The following is a 25,568-nucleotide window of genomic DNA, read 5'->3' as shown; positions in this document are numbered from 1 at the left end:
GAGGTGTCATCTGTTACACGCACAAATCATAAAATAACAAAAGGACACAGAAGGATTCCTGAGGAAGCACTTAGAAGAACAACAAACCACTGCCTCCCGAAGCACCGTGTTGAACATAACAGCGCATAAAACTATTGAGTCTACTGTTCTGCAGCGAGCAAAGTGACCTTCGCGCAATCTATAACTTGAATGCAAACCCAATCCTGTACGTCGAAGTACAAGTCCGAGGCACGCATCCGTTCTATGGCTTCAGGATGGGGACCCAAGAAATTGGCAGTGGCCCATGAAGGCATGGCTCGCATACCTTGCTGGCATTCATTCTGGTCGCTAAAATGAAACATCATTAGGGTCTGGCTGGTGCTTATTCCTGAAACTAAAATAACAGTGCAAACACACTTCTTTGTCCTACTTACCAGGGCTGGATTAACAGTGCGAAGGGCTCGGTTAATAAAAAAATAAGGGGGGCACCTCCCCCCTTACCCACTCCCTTCTTTCCGGCTTTGTCATGTGGTCATACATGAGACTTGACGCTTTTTAGATTTAGCTGCAAAGAACAGAAATAATATTTATTCTAAACCTCTCCAGAGTGTTCAATATCACCTGGGCATTCTCTTTCTTTCGGAGCATGTGGAGAGATTGTCATCGTAATAATTACCTATATCAGGAGACGAACACACATGGACAGCATTAATATATGTGAGGTTCATTGGACAATACTGAAGGATGACGAAACTGTACGAGGAGTTGTGACGAAATGAAGGAACACATACATCACTTAGAAGTGCAGTCCACGCACTCTGTTTCTTTCATTTATCTTAACCTATTCATAAGTTCCGTAGACTGTCACGCCACCCCACGGCTACCAGCGTAATTTTTTCAAAGAGTGTTGGAGTAGTGACGAAGCAGCGGTGCTTCAAGGGTGCGTTTGCTTTTTTAGAGGCGAAGCTCCTTAAAGCGGCACCCGTTCGTCCCACGTAGTATGTAACATGTCTTACGCTTTGACCTCCAAGGGGGTGCCGGTGGGAGATTTCTCCTGTGCGTTGCTGAACAACGAAAAAATCGCAGCGTTTACGTTAACTAAAAGCCGAATTCTTCTGTCTCTCATTCCCCATTAGCAGCCATTGGCATGTTCCAGTAGGAAACGTTAGTAGAAGTAGAAGTGTAAGTGTTAGCTAAAAGCCGACTTCTGCTGTCTCCCATTCCCAGTAGCAGCCATTGTTTAACTCCGTGATTAATGTTCAAAACTTCAAAATGGCGTTGATTGATGAAAAAACCAACAAAAGACGCCAGATGTTTTCTAAAAGCAAAACGAAAAGACGCCAGATGTTTCTAAAGCAAAACGAAAAGACCCCAGCTGCTTAACGAAAGACGCCAGGTGTTTTCTAAAGCAATGGTTTTATAATCAAAACCATATCGCGATACAGGTTTGCAGTTGACGATGCTCGTTGCCTTCGGTGTGTGCTCGTGTGGATAAGGATGCCGAAAGTAGAATAAACTTTTTCTAAACACATATACCATGAACTCGAGGTGGTTAAATGTGGGAAATAGACCCGAAGCGCAAGCCGTAAGAAAGTGTACGTGTGCCACCTCTCGTTTAGTCCTTAAAATCTCCGCTGGATGGCGGTGCTTCTATATGGGGAATATATGATGAAAAGATCTGAGATGGTGGTACTTGGAGCGTTCAATAGATGGACGAACGGATAAACAGACAGATGCATGGATGGACGCATGAGCGGACGCAGGGGTGGGTGCATGGAAGAACCCAGAGCGGACGCACGAACAGACGCACGAACAGACGCACGCACGGACGGGCGGATGGACGCATGGACGGTCACACAGATGGACGCATGGACGGACGGAAGCAAGAACGAATGAGCGGATGGATGCTTCGCCCCACTCTCCATCATTCACTCCGTGGATATGCTGCCAATTTTTTTCTTCTTTGAGTCGTTAGCGCTGCGCCCCCCCCTCCCTCCCAATTGCTGTAGTTGGCATGAAATGGCCAAACTTAAACGTTTCAAGAGTAATCGTATGTGCTGCATGCCACAGTATACAAATGGAGCATCAACAAGAGTCAGCCTCCATGCCTTCCCAAGAGATGCAGCGAGGCAAAAAGAATGGATCATGAAGTTTAGATTCGGCAAGTCGATCACATCGCAGATGAAAGAGTGCAGGGTACACTTTGTCAGCACCAACTACTTCTGAAGTAACGTAGGTTAAGAAAATGAGAATAACTCATTTGTGTGCATGCGGGCATTATTTTTTTAGGACAATCGAGGCCTTCATAAAAAAATAAAGCAAAGCTTGCGACTGCGTATTGCAGTAGCACTAACATTAATTGCTGTGGTCTTTATATAATATTTCTCAAGGTTTTGCTTGAATTGAGCCCCATTTTATGGTCGTCGTTACATGTCCCCTTGTCAGAGCCATGCACTCGTATGTCATCAATTGAACGAACTCGACTTGCACAGTTGTGGTCAGGGTAGCGGGAACGAGCAGCTTAGGCCATGCCACATGCTTTAGAAAGACGTAACAGTTTGTCAAGGACCCACTTGGCGTCTTGTGTAGTGAAAAATATTCTAATCTTGTAAAGCTAGAAGATTCGATGGTGAAGCTGTAATTTGTGTTTTTGTAAGCGGACCCACAGATAAGAAAGCCTGCAAGGAAGCGACTGAAATCACCAGTTGTGCCTTCCGAATGTTTGCCTCTGCAGCCTCACGACAAGAACCTGTCACAAATGCAAACCGCAGTAAAACATAGTGCTCATGCATCTGTGAGGCGTTCTCAAGGTTTGTATCATTTGAAAATGTGTTCATATGATGGCGGCATTACTGTGTAATAATCAGTTGATATGGTAGCACATGCCCAATAAAGGTTATTTAGGAAATTGTGTGCTGTTATTATTGCACGAAACTTACAAAACAGAAGAGCTTCACATGCAAAACCACTATACATTCATGAGGCATGGTGTATACGAAGCCCCAGGTTTAGTACGCGAAAAAATGCAGCACCCATGATTTGGGTCTATACAAACTGATTTACATTTTGCCTGATTATGCATATCGGCACACTTTGACTGCATGCAGCAATCAACAAATATATTTATAACCAATTATTATAATTATTATTGCATAGGCCTTCAAGCTTGCCTGTTTGAGTAGTCACTGCATTCCCATCGCAACAATGTGCTTGCAGCGTTGTGAATTGCCTGCTTTACAGCTACAATAGCCCTGAAAACTAAAATGCCATAAAATACAGCACTAGCACTGAATTCATCTCCAGACTCTTCCCCCGAAAAGACAAACAGCTGCCCGAGTGAATATAAATAAAAGCTAGTATTGTGGCAAATATATATTTTTTAATGCTTCAGAATTATCAGCATTGCAATAACCTAGCGAAATCCTACATCGGTAAGTATAAGCTCAAAACTGAGGATGCGAAAGAAAATACAGAATGTTATAACACTAGAGTATAAAGTTGGGCATGTTGGTAAGACATAATTAATCGACGTAGCACGTTAGAATCATAGGACAAGGGAAGGGACAACCCATGTGTAAAGACTCTTGGAAGCTAACAAGCATATGCATATAACTGAACATCGAGATCACTGAATGAACATCGCTCTCATTGTGTTGCAGTGTTCGAGTTTATTAGCGCAGCTTCAAGACAAGGGTCCGATTCTGACGTCAGATGCAGCGCTTGTCCTGTAGTGTTGATCTTGAAGTGAAGTGAATGCATGATGTGAAATCGGGCACGAAACTTGCACATTGCCAATAGATAGCTCGAAAAGTGAGAGCAATCGAGTTTTGCTTTGATTGATTGATGTTTGATGTTTTATGGCGCAAGGGCCGATTCACGGCCAAAGAGCGCCAGTTCATCTTACTAAAAATATGGACAATGATTGCGATAAGTGGCTGTATAAGGGCCATAAAATTCCTCGCAGTAAGGCGGGTAAAAACATACAAGTAATAAAATCATGACCATGCCGTGAAAGGTGTGTGTGATGTGAACAGATGACAAAAGTTGGTGATAATAAAAGACGATGGTGGATATGTATGGCATTAGCACAAGTGCCTCACACGTTCATACCCTTGCGTCCAAGGGCCGTGAGGCAAGTGCTTTCTTGTGTAACCACCGCAGCAAAAACCTCTCTGGAGAGGTCATGCTACGGGATGCCCGGGTATATGATGTGAAAACTATGAATTTCTTTAAAAAACGCTAACAATGATTTGTGACTAAAAAGCGGTTCCCTACCGACGAACATTGCAGGGTGCAAAGGTATATGTTGTCGGTAGGGTAATGGAAAGTGTTGTTTTCTTACAGTGTCCAATTGTTTGCACTCAATTAAAATGTGAAGGACTGTCAATACTTCACCACATCTGTTACACAATGGTGGATCGCCACCGGACAAAAGGTGTGTGTGTGTCGTGTATGTGTGTCCTATCCTGAGTCTCGTTAGTATTACCTGTGTATGACGCGATTTCGATACAGGCAGCCAATGACCAAGGTGTGGCTTAATAACGTGTAGTTTGTTTTGTGTGTGTGTATCCCACTTGCTCTGCCAGTATACTCTGAGGTTTCGTTTGAGAGACGGCTTAAGATCAACGGCCGGGATTGATATGGGTGTAGAGGCAGTGCTTTTATGGACGGATGCAGCGAGCTGATCCGCCCTCACGTTGCCTTGAATCTCACGGTGCCCTGGCACCCAGCACACTACAACATGTTGTTTGAGTGTGTATAGTGTGCATAAAATGGAGTAAAGTGAGACAAGGACTGGGTTTTTGTGTTTTTTAAGAGTGTGCAGAGCCGTTACTACACTGAGGGAGTCTGTATAAATTACTGCTTTTTGTATTTGTAATTGCTTGATGTGTTTAGCCGCCACAAGTATCGCGTAGGCTTCCGCTGTGAAGATACTTGTGTCTGGATGTAGAGGGCCAGCATCCGAAAAGGATGGGCCGACAGCAGCGTAGGACACAGAAGAGTTAGACTTGGAGGCATCTGTAAAGAACTCAGGACGTGTGTATTTATGTTGAAGTTCCAGGAAGTATGTTCGGATATGGGCAATAGGCGCATGTTTTGTAACTTCAAGAAAGGACACATCACAGTCTATAGTCTGCCACTGCCACGGTGGCAGATATGCTACAGGAGCCATTAAACTATGTTCAAGTGAGACTCCAGTTTCCTCAGCTAGACTTTTCAGGCGAACTGAGAAGGGCTGCCTCATCGAAGGCCTGTTTTGAAACAGAATGGAGCTCGACAAATCAATAATAGTGGAGTATGAGGGGTGCTTCTTATCTGCTTTCACCTTAAAGAAATAAACAAAGGACATGTAAGTTCTCTGCAGATGAAGCGACCACTCATTCGACTCAACATAAAGGCTTTCTACGGGGCTGGTGCGAAAAGCACCCGTAGAAAGGCGGAAGCCCAAATGGTGCACGGGGTCCAGCATCTTCAAAGCACTTTGTGTTGCAGACTGATAAACAATGGCCCCATAATCTAAGCGGGTGCGAATGAGGCTTCGATACAGATTCATGAGACATTGCCTGTCACTACCCCACGTAGTACGTGACAACACTTTTAAAACATTCATGGCTTTCAAACATTTTGTTTTCAGATACTTGATGTGCGGTACGAAGGTCAACTTGTTGTCCAAGATTAATCCTAAGAATTTATGCTCCACATTGACAGACAGACGTTGACCGTTCAGTTCAATGTCAGGTTCTGAGTGCATGCCTCTCTTTCGGGAGAACAAGACACACGTGCTCTTTAGTGGGTTCAGTCGGAATCCGTTTTCCTCTGCCCATTTGGAGACCTTGTTTAAAGCTAACTGAACCTGTCGCTCACACATGGCCAAGTTGCATGACTTGAAGCCAAGCTGAACGTCGTCGACATATGTACAATAGAACATATTGCGGGGAATGGACAAGTGCAAAGAATTCATTTTAATAATAAAAAGTGTGCAACTAAGCACACCACCTTGTGGCACGCCTGTTTCCTGGACAAATGTTTGGGAGAGCACACTGCCCAGACGGACACGGAATGTCCGGTTTGACAGGTAACTTTCGATTATATGAAACATTCTTCCGCGCACACCAAGGTGGGACAGGTCTCTTAGAATTCCGTAACGCCATGTAGTATCATAAGCCTTTTCGATATCGAGGAACACAGAGAGGAAATATTGTTTATGGACGAATGCGTCTCTGATCTGTGCCTCGATACGAATAAGGTGGTCTGTGGTGGATCTACTTTCTCGAAACCCGCACTGAAATGGGTCGAGCAAATTATTTGTTTCAAGAAAATGTACAAGTCGGCAGTTTATCATTTTTTCGAAGACTTTGCACAAGCACCTTGTAAGTGCTATAGGCCTATAACTCGAGGGTAAAGAAGGGTCCTTGCCCTCTTTCAAAATGGGAATAACAATAGCCTCTTTCCAGGAGGTAGGAATAGTGCCAGAAGACCAAATAGCATTGTACAAACATAGTAAGGTTTTTCGGGTTTCATTTGGTAGGTTTTTTAACATTTCATACATCACACGGTCAGAACCTGGGGCAGAAGTACTGCAGGAGTTTAGAGATGTTTGGAGCTCAGCTAGAATGAAAGCTTGGTTATATGCCTCGTATCTAGTGGATTTGTGTTCGAGTTTCTGCTTTTCTATTCTTGTTCTGTATTTTTGGAAAGTGTCAGTATAGTGGGACGAGCTGGATACCTGTTCAAAGTGTGCACCGAGGAAGTTTGCCTGATCTTCCAAGGTATCACCCTGAGTGTTTACGAGTGGAAGTGTGTATACTTGTTTTCCTGCTATCCTACCGACCATGTTCCAGACTTTAGCCTCCTGTGTGTATGAACTAACCTCTGATAAAAACTTCTGCCAGCTTTCTCTTCTGGCCTGCCGACGCGTTCTCCTGCCTTGAGACTTTATTTTCTTGAAGGTTTCAAGATTTTCGGCTGTCGGTGAGTTCCGAAGCAGCCTCCAAGCTCTGTTTTGCTGTTTGCGCGCGTTTCGGCATTCAGAATTCCACCATGGCACACATCGTTTTCCAAGGTGTCCATTTGTTTGTGGGATGCATTTTGTTGCAGCATCAATCAAAAACGTTGTGAAGTAGTTCACAGCAACATCAATGTTCAAAGTACAGATGTCATTCCAACCTAGACAAGCGATAGTATGAAACTGTTCCCAGTCGGCTCTGTTTATGAGCCACTTGGGAACACGTGGTGGACACTCAGTTACTGTCGTTGTGCTCAAAACTACGGGGAAGTGGTCACTTCCGTACAGATTACTGACGACTTTCCACTGGAGTAGAGGCACAAGAGATGGAGATACTATGCTCAGGTCTATGGAGGAGTAGGTGTTATTAGCGAGGTTATAATAGGTTGGTTCTTTTCGATTTAGGAGACACGCGCTCGACGAGATAAGGAACTGTTCGATCAGTCGACCTCGCGCGTCATACCGAGAGTCACCCCATAACCTGCTATGCGCATTAAAGTCTCCAAGGAGAACATAAGGCTCCGGAAGTTCATCAATTAGAGAGTGTAAATCGCGTTTTTGGAGCTGATAGCTAGGAGGAATGTAAATACTGCAGATTGTGATCAGTTTATCAAAAAGAACCGCTCGAACAGCCACTGCCTCAAGGGGTGTTTGGAGTTGTAAGTGTGTGCATGCTATTCCTTGATTTACTATGATGGCAACACCTCCGGATGATGTCATAGCATCAACACGGTCTTTTCGGAAAATAACATATTTACGAAGAAAATTTGTGTGTTTTAAATTAAGGTGTGTTTCTTGTACACACAGCACTTTTGGCGAGTGTTCATGTAAGAGTTCTTGGATGTCGTCAAGGTTTCTGAGAAGGCCCCTGACATTCCATTGTATAATTTGAGTGTTCATGGTGAATGTGAAGTAGTGCTGTGTGTACGAAAAGCGAGTGGCTGCTTAGACGGGGAGTTTGAGTTCACTTAACAGGGCCATCACCAGGCCCTGTTATTTGCTTTTTTGTTTTCTTGGCGCGCTCCAAGGAGCCACGCCGCTCTTTCGGCACCAAGGGTGCCGATGTATCCATTGCCTCCTCGGAGGCACTGGATGCCCGCACATGCGGGCTGTTAGAACGAATTTCGGGCCTCGCCTGGTGAGGGGAGGCCTTGAGACCCGAAGACTCTGGAGTCTCCGGTCTCTGTTTGGGAGTAGGCGGTGTAGCCTGGGCTACAGCCGCCTTAGGGGCAGGTGCCACAGCCGACGGCTCGCTCTGCGCAGGCCGAAGCGGTGGCGAGGGCTGGTGCGGCGTTGCCCCCTGACGCGCCGCATCAGCATATGTTGCGCCGTAAAATGGCGACACTCTTCGTCTTGCTTCTTTGAATGTGATGTTTTCTTTGACTTTCAGAGTGATGATTTCTTTTTCTTTCTTCCAGTTAGGACACGAACGCGAATACGCGGCGTGTTCCCCGTCACAATTCACGCAGTGAGGCGTGGTAACACAGTTATCAGATGGGTGGCCGCGGCCACCACATCTTGCACAAGTTTCCTGACCCCGGCAGTTCTGCGAACCATGACCAAATCGTTGACATTTATAACACCGTCTCGGATTGGGAATGTAGGGACGGACAGAGAGTTTGATGTAGCCTGTGTCTATAGATGAAGGCAGTGTGCTAGATGCAAAAGTGAGTATTAAATGTTTAGTAGGTATTTCTTTGTTGTCGCGTCTGATGACGATTCGTTTCACATCCGTGACATTTTGCTCTTTCCACCCTTCAAGCAGTTCCTGTTCAGATATTTCAAGAAGGTCTGCTTCTGAAACAACTCCGCGTGAGGTGTTCATCGATCTATGAGGTGAAACAGATACTGCGATATTACCAAATGCTACGAGACTGCCAAGTTTTTCATAGTGGTGTTTTTCAGGCAGCTCAAGGAGAAGGTCTCCGCTAGCCATCTTTGTAACCTTGTATCCTGGGCCAAAGAGCTCGGTCAGAGATTTAGCAACAAGAAATGGTGATATGGCTCTGGCATGTTTTGTTGGGTTTTTGCTGTGCACAACATGGAATTTGGGAAAGCATTGTTTGGGTTGGCTGAAAATTGAGATGTCATCGGTGCGTCCCCTCTTAGGCGGAGGACGATCTAGGAGACGGGGAAATGCAGGTGTTCCCATAGTAGTGTACTTTTTTTCGGCAGCAATGGCGACCACCCACCATGGAGTCCAACCAGGGGACGCTGAAGCACTTAATAGCATAAGGCTGCAGACGCCAGCCGTACATTGCCACTATAACCAAATATAACTACTCAAGGTTGAGTAATTACACAAGGTTAACCCTTGCCGCCAGGAAAAATCGGAAGTAAATGGAAGAGAGAAGAAGACAGGACAGAATTACAGACGAGAAAAGACTAAGATGTAGGAAGAGAGAGATAGGAAAAGGCGACTGCCGATTTCCCCTGGGTGGGTCAGCCCAGGGGTGCCGTCTACGTGAAGCCGGGGCCAAAGGGGTGTGTTGCCTCTGCCGGGGGGCCTTAAAGGTCCAATCACCCAGCGTCGGCTCAACCCCCAGGATCCCCTTTTCCCCGGACACGGCAAAGCCACGCACGGCTAGGCGTGGGAGGGAGTAGAACTCCCTCGTTAGCTCGGGTCCGTGGTGTCGCTACACACCAAACGCCTACTTGCGCTTGCGCCCAGGCGCCCCTGCGGGCAATCGAGTTTTGCTAAATATGTTAAATAAGCAATAGCATATACGTGCAGTTCTGAATCTTTCTCGCTCTGCAATGCTACATTGAGTACTACACAATTGTGCAATGTCGCGTCGTGTCGACAGGGTAGGCACTAGTTCAAATTTTCAGCTGTGAGCCCATATCATAGGTAATATCACAGTCCCTTAATACCATTCTGGTCACGAAACTTCTCCGTCACTTGATGGGAGAGCTTGATATGGTGCCAAGAGCGGCCGCTACGCGGCCCAAGCCGTCCTAGGGGGGCCATCGCCCCGCTGCGCCCGGCGGAACGCACTGGCCGCGGCAGCATCCCGAAGGCGTTGTGTGGTGGCAGCTCGCGGTTTCTGCATCAGCGAAACGCGAACTTCATGTGCCAGTGCACCGTGCTCAAGGTGGACGGCATGAAAATTCGAATAAACAATGCCTAAAACGTGCTGTGTGACGGGTTGCAGCTCCGGATACCGAAGCAACAAAGAAAAGGCGTCGCTCTTCTGTTTCCCAAGTAGCGTCGAACTCCGAGAGAAATGGAAGCGAGCTATACCATGGTTGGAAGCTGGCGGTTTCAGCTTCGAAAGTAAGAACGTTCGGGTGTGCGAAAAGCATTTTGATGCTTGCGACGTTGTGAGAACCGACGAGCACATCGTGAACGGGGTGGTCGTGTCACTTCAGCGAGAGAGACCGAGAGACCTGACAAAGCCGAAAACGCGTTCACGGCCTGCGACTCAGAGGCAACCAGCGAAGAGGCGGCGCGAATTGTCACCGGAATGCGCAGCAGTGGAATGCCAAAATGTCAACACCGACTCGGCAGGAGAAGCCAGTGACGGTAAGCTTTTGAGCCGGTTTAGTCGCGGCGTTACTTTGTTCCCTCAGTCGCATGACCCTGTGTTAGCGGCTGGTGGCATTGAGGTGCTTCTGAACAGTGTTATTGAATTGTATTACAGATGCAGCAGCCAGCGATAGCGGACACGCAGATCAGGCCTGCCAAACGGAACAGGCAGTGTGTTCGTTTCTTGAAGTGCAGGCGCTAAAGGCGCAGCTTTCGAGTACGCGGCAACGACTCGAACGGTGTCAGAAGCAGCTTGTGAAGATGAGAGTCCTGGCCAACAAAAATGCAAGACTCTTGCAAAACCTGGACAAGCTATCTACCCGCGAGAAGCTTATTTACGATCAGTGCATCATGAAGGCAAACGCGAAATCTCCGAAAGCTGCCAGGTAATCTTCAGTCGCACATAACTGCCACGAAGCTATGAATATAAGCGCACATCTTTTTCGTGCCACTGTCTTGTGCATATTTTTTAAGAGCAGTGCACGCTATCATTGCATGTCAGAGTAATCCTAAATTGCCCGCTTTGCATGATCGCACAATGCAAGCTGTCTGTTGCTCTCGTACTGAAGTAGGGGTGCATGTTAATATTGAAAATGACAAGGCATTTTTAAAGGCGGTGGTTGTGTATTGCGGTATGAGGAAAGATGGTGTGATGCATGTCGTGCACCTTCTTTTTTCTGCTTGCTGTGGTTATGCACTTGCACTGTTCACTCACCAGCCTCGGTTTACCTGAATGCACAACGAGCCTGCACTCTCTTTAGGTACAAAAAAAGGATGGATTTATGACTGCCTGCTACTGAAGATTAAGTCGACAACGGTCTATACATTCCTTCACGAGAATGAGTACCTTCCCTTGCCCAACCCTCGCACCCTCTACACGTACCTGAGGAGCCTCAAGGCTGACTGGTTTTGACAGCAGTCTATCCACCGTTCTCAAAGACAAGCTGCAAGTACTTCCCAAGCGAGAGCGTCGAGGTTTGGAACAATGCACAAACTTACTACTGCATTTTATGACTTCATATCTCATATGTGGTGCATGTCTAATAAGATGTATTTTTTCACAGGTGTCCTGATGTTCGATGAAATGAGCGCAAGAAAGAGTGTGCATAATAGGGAGTCAGACATGGCTCTGCTCGGAAAAGTTAACTTCGCTGAGCACACAAGACCCTAGGACTGTGAGAAAGATGGCGATCACGTCCTGGTCTTTCTCTTCCGACCATTTCTTGGAGGGTGGTCGCAGACTGTTGGGACCTTTTGTTCCTCCCGTGCAGCCCCTGGTTCAATAGTAGCAAAGTTGTTGCTCCAGTGCATTGCGCACCTTTCGAACGCTGGCGATACTGTCGATGTGGTTACATGCGACAATTCAACACCAAATCGTTCAGCTTTAAGGAGCTTGGGTTAGTATCTGGGGACACGAGTTAAATTTGTCAAATTAAGAATTGAACACTACTAACTGCATTGATGTGTTCTTTTCAGGGATAAACAGTGACCAGAAACAGCTGCAACTTCATTCCAGCATCCATGTGACCCTTCACGGACAGTGCAGGCACTAATTGATCCACCGCATGTCTTCAAATGCATAAGAAACAATCTTCAGAAGGTTGGAAAGTTTCTGGTAAGCAGTGATTCGTATCTACGTCAGGTTACTCCCTTTGCGAGGAGTGGCTTCACCTTTTTATCGCAGCTACCGGAAGGACATGAGGTCCATCCCTTCCACTACTCTGCCCCGCTGGAGTACGAGGAGCAACAGGCTGGCCTTCGGGCTGTCCCGAAGCTCACAAGGGCTCACATCTTCCCGAACGCCTTCCAGAAGATGAGTGTCCGGCTTGCTGTTCAGGCGAGTAACCACTCCTAGTAATTAGTAAGGCTACTTACAGGTGAACTAATGACACAAAACATTGCTGATGATTTGTCAAAAAAGACAAATTTCAATGCAAGCTCTTTCGTTCAACAACAGTGTGCCATCATTTTCAGCTTTTCAGCGAAGCACGGCATCTGCAATGGAGTTTTATAGCAAGCAAGAAGGCTGCCAAAAGCTACACAACTCCGCAGGTACATACGACTTCACGAAGCAGATGAACGATCTATTTGACTGCCTCAACTCAAGAAGACCACAGGACGTGCAATACAACGAAGCCAAGCACATCGTGGTGAGCGAGTAAATCACACCCAAATATGTTTTTCTTTTATAGTGTACTCAAGGTTAATATTTCTTGCATTGCAGACATTGAAGGCGAACATAAAGTGGCTGGAGCATTGCTGCACATACATAGAGAACCTGCCGAAGCAGAGGCAGGCGTGCTTCCTTAGCGAACCAACTTGTGGTGCACTGAGGATAACGCTGCACAGCACGGTGGCCCTGATTGATCGACTCTTGAAGTCTGGCTTCCGTTATGTTCTAGTTGGAAACCTCGGCCAAGACCCTTTAGAGGTAATTCAGGTACTTTTTGGCACGGTGTGTTGGTACAGATACCTTTCTTTTTCCCTGTCCAGCGCTTCTTTGGGATAGCCAGGCATGTTGCACGAGACGGGGGCCAACCAACTGTTCAGCAGTTTTTATTTATATACCGGATGCTGTCGGTAAACAACCTTGTGCGGCCACCTAAGCGAGCTTCAGTTGACGGAAGCGGGCCACAACTGCTTCTCACTCTGCAAGGTCTTTTTGACAAGGAAAAGCCCTCTACGACTCAGGTATTTTGCAATTTGTGTCCTGTATGTGTCCTGAAGTTTCCTTTTAATCACCTTGAAAATTCAGGAAGTTGTGCACATTTCAGGTGGACACACTAGCTGTTCTGCTGAACGATGTCCTGCTGGAGCCAACAACAGACTGCGTGGAGGACATTGGCCCCCTTTCGACCAAAGACTCCATTTTGGATTACCTCGGCGGATATGTGGCCAAGAAGTTTTCTACTTTGGACTGCTTAGGCTGCATCGAAACGATGTTGAGCACAACACGTCAGCCATCTGCCTTGATCCAAACAAAATCGAGGGGGGGCTATTTGAAAGTAACTAGCAGCCGTCTTCTTGCTCTCCTGAAAATTGTTGAAGAACATGTAGAGACGTACACGGTGCAAAACATTGCATGCGGTGACGTGTACGCGAGGATTGTTGAGGGCATTTTGCTCGACAGCCGCACAGCGTCAGCAAGTGTAGGTTGTCTGTTGCACTTTTTAGGGACAACAGCTGAGGTTGTGCACTTTTTTTTGAGATGTAGATTACATTTCTTCACTCGAGAAAAAAACAAAGCCTCGCGGGCAACTGTGCGCAGTTCATGCCCTGCAAGTGGTGGGCGGAAGCCACAGTGTTAAGCATAATGGCTGTGTATGTGAGCACGCATTCCCATTTTTATATAGTGTTGTATATCTTGTATACATTACACTGTAATATTTTCGTACTATTCATATTTATCTGCATATAGTGTAAATAGTGTATATTCAAATACAGTTTATTTTAGGCAGTTTATTTAGTGAGCTAAGGCAGAGTGCAGCTGTTAATGAAACCTAATACACATTGTTCAGTAGAGTCACAGATTGTGTAACATTGCTCAGAACAGCTGAAATAGTTTCTAGTGCTTTTCTTCTCCAAAGTGTTGTTCTCAGTGTATTTTGTGTAAATAAATGTTTTCCTACTTTCTCCCCATTACATGCACCATATGTGAATCTCCCATTGATAAGTACACACCTGACTACTAGGCGGCGTATCATTAGCACCAAATTTAAGATTTATTGCATGCCTTAAATCATAACCGCCCTTCTCCCCTCCCACCCAAAAAATAAAAACAAATGTGCGATGAGGTACCTCGGTAGTGGCAGAGGTGGCCAAGCGGCTAGCCCTGGCATCAAAAGGAACTTCCAGATTAGGCTGCTGTACTTCCGTTCCCGGAGAAATCATGGGTTGTTGGCCACTAAATAATAATGCCCTAAACAGTAAACACAAGGAAACGTCAAGCGGCGGGTGTCCCGTGTAAACTGCGTGGAAAGAAGTGGTCAATCAAATGTTGGGCATGTTTACAGCGGTCGCGAAAGCCCTCGGCATCGAAAGTCCCCGCGTCAAAAAAGCAATCGGTGCTCACAAACGCGTGTCCAAAACAACGGCCCATTTGGGTGTAAACTAAATTGAAAAGTCTGGAATAAAACTTCTGGCTCAACCATTCAGTTCATTTGAATACTTGGGTAGTAGCGCGCGAGAGGCGAGCCGGATATAAACCAATGTGATTGCTCCTGTACTACCCAGTCGTGTTTCATTCCGTTCACCTTCCTCCCCCTATTAGCAGCCCTACCAGAATATAAAGCTCACCTACCGCATAAACATAATCGCCCTTCAGCCGGGCGCAAATACAAACACATTGTCGAGCAGATCAAGCAGTAGCTGCTCGCATCAAGAGCATGGAGCATAAGCATCGTCTTTCAACACTTGCGAGCTATAGCTCCCAAGTACCGCTTTGAGGCATCGTAAGTATGCATATAATTGGGCTATGAGACAATTATTGACACAATGTGTTATCGCGCGGTGTGAGAACACTTTTAATGCGCTGCTGTTTATAAGGTGGGCCCGCACTTCCAAGTAAACTATGTGTGCGTTCCAAAGTAAACAGCTCTCATTCGTCGTCGACACTGGATCCCGTTTCAACTTATTTATCTGGTGACATTGATGCGTTCAGAGACGTTTGAAAAAAGGTAACAGGAAGAACAGCACGCGCGTAATCGCGTCGAAACGTCGGCCGCAGTGCGCATACAAGCCCAGCAGGGGCGGCGGCTTGTGGCCCCCATACGACGGGTGGCACCTCTAGCGACAGATTTTGTCCCTATAGCAACCTTCGGGCGGAGTTTCGTGACCAGAAAAGCATTGAAGGACTCTGGTAATATGTATTTAGGTGATGGGCCTGAAAAATATTTCAGGCTTGCTACATTTATTGTTGGAGTTAAGTTACTACAGCTAGAATTTCTCGTCGCAGGTCATGACCGGTCTGCTGAGTATGCAGGGACCATGTATGCTTAAGGAACAGTTACGAGGTGTGTGCTTACAGACCGAAAAGGCCCGATTCTAAGAAAATAAGCTTTAGGCATGCATTGTACAATTTTCTTGTTTGTACATCTTTGTTAGTGCTCTTACAGTACACTATCTACTCAGCTCTAAGCACTCTCTTGCAAGCAAGCACTCCTGAAATCAATTGGGGGCACATGGTGTGAATCTGTCCAAATACCGGATCAATAAAGGTCACATTTATTACACACTTGTTATTGTGTTTACTTTTTCAGTATACTTGTGCTTGAAAGCTGAAGTTCTTTTCTCCCTGCTACTTTCAGAGGTTAGGACTTGAAATAGGTACTACCTTTCAGTGTGGCTGTGGATAAGTCAAGATGATGTATGTTTTAAGTACCTGTGTGATTTCCTAGATTTTTCAATGATGGTAGTGCACGGAATTTCCCTTCCTAGTGGTAGACACCATAGCTATGACGACTTATTTTAAATGGAAGCATATGTGCTCAAAGAAATATGGGACGTTTCTCTGCTATATGAAAAAAAAACAAAAAAACTAGTATCACATCCAATAAACACAACCTTGCTCTCGATGACAGCATTCACGTCTTAGATGAAGCTGTGCTGCAAGTGCTCATCACCTTTATGATTTGTTATTTTAGGAGCCTATTGAACATATGTGCAAAGCTAAAGCAATTGAGTGGAGCCTTTTGAGCTTTGGGGCATATTTTTTGTAAACTTGTATGAGGTAAACACAGTTAACTAAGACAAGTATAGATTGTAAACTGTCTCAAAAGGCACAACCAAATGTTGGAAAGCCCTGAACTGAGGGGGTGTTCATTTTGTAATCCAATTAAAAATTTCTGACGATTCACATGCCAACTATGAAGTGATCATGAGTCTTACATTAGTGGGCAAATTCAGATTGATTTTGGCTTCCAGGGGTTAAAACAAAAGACATTGTAGCCTCGCAGGAGACAAGACTGTATGTCGAAACACTTGCTCTGACACTTTATGTTCACAGATTTTTCATATTTTCAAGCTTCCATCTTTTAAGAGTCAGTTTAGTTCACCTGCACCAATGGGAACTGGTTCACAGCTGTGCACGGAAAGTTCAGAACTTGTGCAGCACGAGTTCAGCAGTGCAGCATCGCAAGTGAATGACAAGGTGCCGACAAGGTAGAATCCTTAATTTTGTTCGCTTAATTTAATGAGGTGGAAATATTTTGGCAAAACATGCCGCATTTATAGAGGCGGGTACGGCATATTTTGAAGTGAGGATAACGATGTCGATAGGCTGCTGCTGACCTCGAGTCAGCTGGAGCACAAACTATTACATAGAACTGATCATGCAGCACATGTTTAAGAAAAACTGCTTGCTATAAGAACAAGTTGTTTTTATGTGTAGCGGTGCGCAATGATGTAGTATTTGACCATTTTAGATTTGAAATTTGGCTCTGATGAGGGCGCCCCTAAAAGAAAGGGCAATAGCGCGAGTGGCGAGAAAGGTTAGTAGATCCACTCTGGGTGTTTGAAGCATAAACGCGTCACGGTTGATTTTTGCGCCCCCTACAGGTGATCACTTGAACTTGAGAGATTCCGGGGTCTCTGTACATATAGTAGACGCAGTAGTGCAAAGCACCGTCAGCCATTAAGCTTTCCTGACTAGACTTACTGACTGTCCCACAATTCATGGTGAACACAATGAGAGAGAAAAAAAAAAAAAGAGGTCATATGCGTATATGGTGCGAACGGTGATACTGAACTAATTGCACAAATGTACGAGCTTTCTACGATATTTCTTTCTCTCTTTTTTTACAGTATCCAGATGACAAAGATGTAAATAAGTAGTTCAGTCAGGCTCCAGCAGTGCGTAACAGGCGGAACACAAGCTGACTACGTACAAACAACACAGCGAAGGCGTGATTTATATAGTGCGAAAGCGTGAAGAGAGTCACCCAGGGCGAGCATCCCAATGAATGGCAGAATGCGCTTTACTCGCGGGTAATGTTATGGTTGCATAGGCGTCATGCACCAATTCAGTAGAAAAGAGTGTAGATATTAACAGTAAACTATAGTCAGCACCTTTTATCCACCGAAAATTGGCTCAGATCGCGCGCAACGAAGTGCCACCGCGTGTATTTGTATACACGCCCCTGACCACCTATCCAGACTTTGGCGGGACGATGCTGCCATCTATAGCCTGATTTCACTGCGAATCGCAAAGCAACCACCGTGGCCGGGATCTAACACAAGACGCTTGGGTCGGACCAGGGAATTGTAACCACCATACTACCAAGGCACACACATATAAAGCATTGTATAACAGTAACACTACTTCGTGTCGCCGAACTTCAGTGCTGGAAAGGCGCATCTTATAAATCGACACAATTAGCACAAAAAAATAAAGACGAAAAGCAAGCTAACATTCCTTTACAGATGCTTCCCAGTTATATGTGAATTCCACCTCGTGCGGCTTCCCACGAACTTGAGACGACTGCAGGCCGAGTCTTTGCACAACGACAGATGTTGTGCTACAGGCCTTAACGCCACAAGTGATGTGTTTGGCATTCAGTACCTCTTCGCCTTCAATGAGGCATTGTATCAGAGTTTCTGCAGCGTCTAGGTGGCGCATAATATACGAATGCAAAAAGGATAGAGCCATCGCAAAGCAAAAAAAAAAAGAAGGAAAAAAAGAAAAAAAAGCTAGTAAAGAAAAACACTGAAGTGTAAGCGGTATACATGCTTAGCGACTCCGATACTCTCTGTGGGCGCTGTATTTAACCACCGTATGCGCCCCCTATAGGCGATGAAAATTGTGAATAGCGTTGTCAACCCTTATTTCAAAAGAGGACATCTTCCCTCGACAATCAGGGAGCGCGCTTTGGTGGAAAACAGCTTCCTCTATCTTTCTTCCTTTCTTTCTTCGTTAATTATTTCTTTTTTCTTTTTTTTTTTTTTTTTTTTTACAAAAAGAGGAGCAAGAGCCGAAGGCTATGTGGCCTGACAGAGATCCTTACTCCTTTAGGCATTCGGCATGCATACAAATGGTTTTGATGCATGTAAAACAAAGCATCAGCATGTACATAACTAAATGCAAACAGAGCAAATACAGTTCCACATAATATAAAATACCTCCAGACAACAAAAACGTTTACAAACACTTCATCAAACGATACAATAAAACACTTTATGTAAAATAAAATATCATGAAAACACTTAATGAAAAGAAAGACGTCATGCAAAGCACTTTATGAAAAAAACACATAATTCAAACAGTTGAAGATTATATACCTCAATGCATTAGAAAATGAAGATTGAGACTGTAGTAATAAAACCCTTGAAAAAGACATGTATAAATGGTGTATAAAAATGTCATTGATAAGTTATTGTAGAATGTAAGAGAAAGCTTTTTACATATTGTTTGAAAAGGGGTGTGTAAAAGTCTACGTCATTCCTCACAATGTTTAATAGCCGGAATAATCAATATTGTAGGTCCTGGCGTCCATAGTTTGTTCGCGTGAGCGGCGGTATTGTTGTTTGGTGGAGTAACCGATACAGTGAAAATAAAATTGCTGTACTACTAATAAGGAGTCTCAGCTTTTTTATGAACAATAGTAATCTATAATGGTATATTGGATTTGCTTTCATCGATGTATGTTTGTTAAAAAGATTGTGTGTGGGTAAGTCTCACAGCCTACCATGATAGTTTTCGAAAGTTCTTATTACCTTTGTTTTGCAGTTTTCATATTTGTCGTAATATATTGCGGTTGTTATTCTCCCAGACGAATGCACAAAAACTAAGTTTAGAGTGAAAAGGGCGTAGTACATTGCTCTTTTTACTGGTAATGATATAAGACTACTAATTGTATATATATATAGAGCCTACTACATTGCTAAGGTCACTGCAGAGCTTATATATGTGATTGCCCCAAGAGAGGTTTTCTTGAAACCATACACCCAAAAACATCTTCAGCTTTACTGATTCAGTAGTGCACGCTTTGGTTGCCTGCGTGCGAGCACTGCTGAGATTGACAGGTGGGCCTTTTTTCAGAAACTGTTTGCATGTACTTACAGTAAATATACTACCAATCGTCTAGCTACTTTTGATTTCATACGACATGCATTTAAGCTCTTCTAAGGCTGCATTTTGATATAGTGCTGTTATGCATCATCATCATCATCATCATCATCATTTATTTTCCCTTAAAAGCCCCTGTTGGGGTATTACATAAGGGGGGGGAGTAACATAGAAAGTTAGACATGAGACTTGTCAGGTCACAAATTTCAAACGCACATCTCAGTGTAATAGATTACCTGTTTAGGTGCAAAATAAGAACATTACAATGTAACTGAACATGGAGAACAGAGTAAGGTCATAATGAATATTACAGCGTGAGGTGATCAGTAAACACAATGGGGTTACGCTCAATGACAACACTATCTGGAAATATTCTACTCTGCAATGGCGATCGGCAAAAAAGATTGATTTAAAGAAGACGTTCAACCATGCAACCACTGGATGCTGCAAGAGTTGAAAAGGCGACGAGATATACGGTGTGGGGGGTTTAGGAGTTTACCATGAAGTTGAGGGAAGTTGTAATAGAGCCTATGGAACAAACACAGCCATACAATCTTATGTTGGAATGACAATGACACGAGTCCCAGGGATGACGTTATGGCACAGCTACTTTCATCACGGCTGTACCTGGAAGAGATGTATCTGGCCCCACGGTTTTGTATAGATTCCAAAACGTTAATGGGGTACGCTTGGTGAGGGCTCCGAATAGCTGAGGCATATTCAAGCTTACTCAGTATAAATGTTTCATACACCAGTTTTCGCGTGGCTGAGGGAGACGAGGAAAAGGAACGTCTGATGTAACCAAGTGATTTAGTAGTATCGGCAGCTTGTCATTGACCATGTCAACTTGTTATTTATTGTGACACCAAGATAACGATATGATTCAATGGAGCACAAATCTATCGAGTTTAGGGAGTACGTATAACTACTGTTTGAGCGCTTACGAGATATCTGCATCACTTTGCATTTCGATATGTTAAGTTGCATTAATGAATTGAAACACCAGGTTTCGATTAGATCCAAATAATTTTGGATGATATCATGGTCACTATGGTCTGCAATGCGACGATAAAGGACAGAGTCGTCTGCAAAAAGTCAAATGGGAGATCAAATGCCGTTAAGAAGGTCGTTTATGAAGTGAAGATGAGAAAGAGCAGAGGACCAAGGACGGATTCCTGTGGTACTCCCGAAATCACGTCAGTAGTGGGTGAACATTAATTTCCGACAACTGTGTATTGTAGGTGATTTGTCAGAAAGCAGCGGTTCCATGACAATGCGAAGGGGTCCGGCCGTAGGCATGCAAGCTTGCCCAAAAGTCACTGGTGGGGAACGCAATCAAAAGCTTTGGCAAAATCTAGGTAGATGACGTCAGTTTGAAAAGGTGAGTCTAGGTTTAAGTGAAAAATTTGGGCACACGTTAAAGAACCCCAGGTGGTCGAAATTTCCGGAGCCCTCCACTACGGCGTCTCTCATAATCATATGGTGGTTTTGGGACGTTAAACCCCACAAATCAATCAGGTTTAAGTGAAGATCTGTAACAAATTCAAAGAGCTGAGTATCACACGATAGGCCTGGCCAAAAACCATGTTGATTGTGAAAAAATAAGGAATGATTACTTAGATGGCATGCTATTTGTGAATATATTATATGTCGAAAGAGTTTGCAAGCAATGCTTGTAAGCGAAATGGGACAGTAGTTTGAAGGATCCAAGCGGCTGCCAAACTTGAATACCGGTACTACCTTATTAATTTTCCAGTGATTCGGAAACAAACTGTCTGTGATGGACTGCATGAAAATTATTTGTAATATAAAACTGGAGAATATTTTTGTGCCTTTTAGTATTTTGGCTATGCCAAAATTGTATATTATACTATATTCCTATATATGTTAGTATTTTATTAGTACAGTATTAGTATATGCCTACTGATCACAGCAAGTAATACAGATGGTTTAAAATTGAAGTATGTTCAATATGAGAAGGGGGTGGGCCAAATTTTTCGGAAAAGGTGGTGCCTATAAAAATATACATGAAACGGATATGTAAGATATCTTTAGTAACAGGCAAAAAACAACCAGAAATATTTTTATTTATGCAGAAATCTTTCTCTTTTAAACATGTAATAGGGTTAAAAGTTTGTAGGCAATATTTAATCTCACTGGAAAAGAAATAACATTCATTGCACACGCATTTTCTGCAGTTCCAGCAGGAGAATTAAACTTTTTCGAGCAAAACAACAGTCGCCAATTTTTCCTAGCCCTTGGGAGACCCCGTAATACTGAAGAGCCCCCTTAATTTTAACGCTTTGAACCCTGGATAATCCGCCCATACTTCTTACTTCTTGTTTACTTCATGAACCCTGCACCCATCCGAATATAACTTCATGGCATATCTCATACACTATCATCTTTGTTACAAATTCTGAGTGAGAGTTGCTCTTGTGCGTGCATTGTTGTACGTGCGGGGCGAGTGCGTATAATGTGCAACGATTCCGAGCTTAAAATGCGGAGCATGCCAATGGCTTTATTAACGTTCCACCAGGTGAACATGTGACGGCTATTCAGCTACTTCTCTGAGTACCTAAAAACATCACTGCATTCTTTTAACAATCATCACTTTTAATCCTCCTTCAGATGTCAGTAAAATAAATGGCTGTGCTACAGTGAATACATTACTCGAAATTCCAGAATCAAGATCTTACATTGCCAGATGCACCTACAGTTTGCTAACTGAGCTTGGTTATGGCGCTATACACAACGGAGTGTCTAGCGTTACATCAAGACGTAGCAATAGAAGCCGTTAAAGTTACATCCAGCATGACAACAATACAAAACCAGCACGTTAAACTCACTGAACCAATCGGCTTTGGTGGCGCAGCGGGCTAACATGTAAGGGATGAAGAAGGTAGGACGGTTTCCTTGCAGATTTTTTCCCCATTTTTTTTTTATTTAAGTACTGTTTCAATATTATAGCATTGATGCTCCACGACCACCGCTAACATGTAATTTTTTTTTTCCTTTAAGGAAATAACCTTGGTGGCAGTGGCAGATGTCCCAAACCACGTTGCTACAGCTCAGTACTCTATTGCAGTGTAGGGACACGAGGCACTTGAGCAAAATGGTGTGTTAGCGATGAAAGTGCACCGCTAAGCGACACCTTCCCAACCTTTAAGACTGGCCAATCGAACTCAAGGGCACATTGTGAGCCACACGGTGGACGTAACTTTAGCAGCTGATCAACGTTACGGCTGGACGTAACTTCCACCTTACGCAAGAGCTACATCTGGACATAAAGACGGGAGCAGTTGCAACTACGTCTAGCCCTAAGAATAACAAATCTTGAAGTTGCATCCGGTGTGACAACAACACAAAACCAGCTAGTCATTCCCACTGAACCAATGGGCCCTAGAAGCGCAGTGGGCAAATGTGCCGTGCTCAGAACTGAGAGGACAGTGGTTTGAATTGTCATTCAGCTCCTTGTTTAGTTTTTTTTCTTTGAAGTACTGCTTTCACATCATAGCATTAAGGACGCTGGTAAGATGTATATATAAATATATATATATATCTACATCTATAATTCTATATATACAGTAGCAATATTGAATTGATTGATTTGATTGATATGTGGGGTTTAACATCCGAAAAACCACTATATGATTATGAGAGACACCGTAGTGGAGGGCTCCGGAAATTTCGACCACCTGGGGTTCTCTAACGTGCACCCAAATAAGAGCACACGGGCCTGCAACATTTCCGCCTCCATCGGAAATGCAGCCGCCACAGCCGGGATAGTAGCGATATTGAAGCACTCGAGATATTAGAATAAACATATTTATCAAGGGGGTGGGGGTGGGGGGGGGAAACTTGTGCTCTCATTCGAGTACCAAACATGTCGTCCAGCCAACTTCTTCCTCTGTACGTGAAAGCGAATATTGCCTGCAAAAATTTAACCGTATTACATGTATAAAAGTGAACGATTTATGCATAAATTAAAATGTGTAGTCTGTTTTCAAGTTTTCATAAAAAGTTTTTGTGTAAGTTTTATGTGCATCTCATTTTTTATAGGTGGCACTTTTTTCAAGAGATTTGGCCAACTCACTTCTCATACTGAATATATTTTAATTTTAAGTTATCTCTATTACTTGTTGCGATCAAAAGGCATATACAACATGCATAACAGAAATATATCGAAATGCTGCCTTAAAAGAGCTGTAATGTGTGTTCTTGTATGAAATAAAAAGTAGCTAGACGATTAGTAGCCTATTTACAGAAAATATGTGCAAACAGTTTCTGAAAAAAGCCCCACCTGTCAACTTAGGCAGTGCTCGCACAAAGGCAACCAAAGGATGCGATACTGAATCAGTGAAGTTGAAGCAGATATAGGAAGCTATTTTTCACAAAGGCGCTCCCTGATTTTCCATGGAAGATGTGCTCCCTTGAAATAAGGGTAACTAACGCTTTAGGTTAAGACGGTTTAGGTTGTATGCATTCCTTCTTTTCGTCTCAACTTCTAGCACACTTTATACTTCTTTTAGGATGATCTAACAAACTAGACAAATTTTAATGCTGTCCATGCGTCTTCGTCTCCTGATATAGTTATTTATTACGATGACAACGTATCTCTCCCCGTGCACCGCAAGAAAGAAAACGCCCAGGTGATGTTAAACACTCTACAGATGCTTAGAATAAATTTGGCTTGTGCTCTTTGCAGCTAAATCTAAAAAGCGTCAAGTCTGAAGCACTACCAGATGACAAGCGGGAATGAAAGGGGGCAGGGCGAGGGGCCCCCTTATTTTTTTGAACCAGGCCCTCCGCACTGTTAATCCGGTCCTGGCAATACCCAACAAAGAAAGCAATGGAAAGCGACACAACGGGAACGATGTATTAAATGAAAAAACGGAGGGTTGCAAGCTATCAAGTGAGAAAACAACTATAAAGTGATATAGCGATTTTATTTTCATTGGTGTAAGCACACACGAAGAAAAAAGCTTCTCAACGGCGATTCTTAACAGTCTACAAAACTACCCACGGTTACTAAAAACTCGATACACAAATAAAAGTCCTTAAGTACTGCTTGCACACGGAGTACGAGCAAAATATCAGTCATTAAGTACTGCTTGCAGACGTAGTACGAGCAAATGGTAACAGCGCACGTTGCATGGTGGGCATAAACACACGCTTCTCTTACCTGCTTTGCAGAGTGTTAAAAATGCCGGTCGCTTTCGGCCGGCTTCGGTGAAGCCTGTAGCTGCTGAAATCACGAGCTCGAACTTCTGGAATACAACGAACGCTCGCGAGCCTGAACTTCCTGTCTAAATTTTTATATCAAGCGCGCTCAGCAAAATACTGCTGAAGTTAAATAGCAAGAGCACCACAAAAGAACACAACCACTGGCACAACACGCTAGAAAGGTTTTCCTAGTGAAGCGCCTAGTGTAGTGAACGAGGCCTCTGACGAGGCGGCGAGGCTGACAGAGTTTACGATACAGTCTCCAGATGACGCAGCCGCTCTCTGGCGCGTTCGTTCACGCGCGTCTGCTCTAGCCCCGACGAGTTCCTCGTGTTCAAGCCAAGTATTACGGTTGTGGTATAGACGCGTTGTGTTCGCCACACATGGCACCGATGAAGGGTAGACGAGAAAAAAAGAAGTATGGGGACTATGCGGGAGGTTAGCGTCATCAGAATGCCACATATGTAGAATATCCGGGGAAGATCCATTTCAATGACATTCTTTTTCACAAAGATATTCGATTACAATGATAGCATTACTCACAGACAATTATAATGTTTATGTCAAGAGCATAAAATATAAAAATATATAAACAGTGAAAATGACGTACGACCGACATTTTGGCGCAGACTGAAAATAAGCTGCAGTGAAAGGAAAACAAAGGTGCGCATATCAATCAAGCAAAAGAAATTAAAAGTAAGAAAAAAATAGTAAACTGAAATGTATGTACACATAGGAACCTCTTTTGATGTTTTGCGGCCACTCTT

General features: G+C 44.0%; 1 protein-coding gene across 1 annotated transcript in view; it reads right to left on the bottom strand.

The window, feature by feature from the left end:
* The window catches only part of LOC119169094 (mediator of RNA polymerase II transcription subunit 30), a 79,803-nt gene extending 54,848 nt beyond the window's left edge, over nucleotides 1–24,955 (bottom strand). Inside the window, exon 1 of the mRNA XM_037420186.2 lies at nucleotides 24,761–24,955. The gene's annotated coding sequence lies outside the window, so the exon portion shown is untranslated. The remainder of the gene's footprint in view (nucleotides 1–24,760) is intronic.
* Between the last annotated feature and the right edge of the window lie 613 nt (nucleotides 24,956–25,568).

Source organism: Rhipicephalus microplus, chromosome 2 (genome assembly GCF_043290135.1).
Source record: "Rhipicephalus microplus isolate Deutch F79 chromosome 2, USDA_Rmic, whole genome shotgun sequence".
In the NCBI taxonomy this organism is placed as follows: domain Eukaryota; kingdom Metazoa; phylum Arthropoda; class Arachnida; order Ixodida; family Ixodidae; genus Rhipicephalus; species Rhipicephalus microplus.
The sequence above is the reverse complement of the archived record's forward strand: the minus strand, read 5'-3'. Positions and strand labels throughout refer to the sequence as shown.